A 1,838-nucleotide genomic window follows, 5' to 3' on the forward strand; every position below is an offset into this window, starting at 1 on the left:
AAATGGAAATTAATTTTAAGATTCCAAAAGCGTTTAGTTGCAAGAATAAAGTTTGCATCCCCACTAGTTTTTTACTAGTAAAAAATATCACTAACCAAGTTATACTTGGAACCCATTTTTTAAAGAAAATCTTTCCAATTAAAAGAATTGATGAACAAGGTTTTATAGGAACTTTTGATGGCAAATAAATTAATTTTCATTTCATTACTGAACCATTTACTAGAATTCTTAATCAAATAAAAGATTCTTTTATAAAGAATAAAGAAAATCAAATTAATTTTCTTAAACAAGAGATAAGTATTTTAAATGTTTATGAAACTCTTCAAAATCCTAAATTACAGGATAAGATAAAACTTCTTAATAATCAGTTTTCTTTACAAATCTGTAATGATCATCCAAATGCTTTTTGGGATAGAAAAAAACATATTGTCTCACTTCCTTATGAGGATAATTTTGATGAGAAAAAAATACCGACTAAAGCCAGACCTTGTCAAATGAATAAGGATTATCTTGAGCTATGCAAAAAAAGAGATTGAAACTTTGCAGAATAAAGGGTTAATAAGACCCTCTAAATCTCCATGGTTTTGCACAGCTTTCTATGTTAATAAACATGCTGAGCAAGAAAGAGGTGTTCCCAGGTTAGTCATTAACTATAAACCTTTGAATACTGCTTTAAAATGGATTAGATACCCGATCCCTAATAAGAAGGATTTACTTGATAGACTTCATGATGCCTTGATTTTTTCAAAATTTGATTTAAAATCTGGATATTGGCAAATCCAAATTTATGAAAAAGATGTTTATAAAAAAAACTTTTAATGTTCCATTTGGTCAATATGAATGGAAAGTTATGCCTTTTGGTCCGAAGAATGCCCCTTCAGAATTTCAAAATATTATGAATGATATTTTTAATCCTTATAGTGATTTTATCATTGTTTATATCGATGATATTTTGGTATTTTCTAAAAATATTGAAACCCATTTTAAACACTTGGATATTTTCAAGAAAATTGTTACTCAAAAAGGTTTAGTTATATCTAAACCTAAAATGCAACTTTTTCAATCACAAGTTAGATTTCTTGGTCCTAATATTGAAAAAGGGAAAATTATCCCTATTAATAGAAGTATTGAATTTGCCTCTAAATTCCCTGACCAGCTGACTGATAAAACTCAGCTTCAAAGATTCTTAGGTAGTTTAAATTATATATCCCCCTATATTAAAAATCTTGCTTAGGATACTGCTATCCTATATGATAGGCTTAAGACTGAGAATCATACTCAGGCTGTTCAGAAAATTAAGGACAAAGTCACTAATCTTCCTTGTCTCATGTTAGCTAACCCAAATTGGGAAAAAAATATTGAGACTGATGCCTCAGAAATAGGTTATGGAGGTATCCTTAAACAAGTTTCTCCAAATGATAAATTGATAAACAAGAATATCTTGTTAGATTCCATTCAGGAAAATGGAATAATAGTCAGAAGAATTATGCTACTATAGATAAGGATATTTTAGCTATTCTAAAGTGTGTTTTAAAATTCCAAGATGATTTATATAATCAGAAATTTATAATTAAGACAGATTGTCAAGCAGCAAAATATATGTTTAAAAAAGATTTTAAACATGATGTTTCTAAACAAATGTTTGAAAGGTGGCAAGCCCAATTAACCCCTTTTGATTTTGATGTAATTTATAAAAAAAGAACTGAAAATAATCTTCCTGACTTTTTAACCCGTGAATATTTACAATAATAAATGACTTTGATCAAAGATGGGTAACCAGGATGCATTCCTATGGCATGTCTATTTACAGGGAGCGAGATAATATTCTCGAAAGGCTT

The sequence above is a fragment of the Erythranthe guttata genome, chromosome 7, assembly GCF_056151865.1.
Source record: "Erythranthe guttata isolate IM_541 chromosome 7, IM_541, whole genome shotgun sequence".
NCBI classification, from domain to species: domain Eukaryota; kingdom Viridiplantae; phylum Streptophyta; class Magnoliopsida; order Lamiales; family Phrymaceae; genus Erythranthe; species Erythranthe guttata.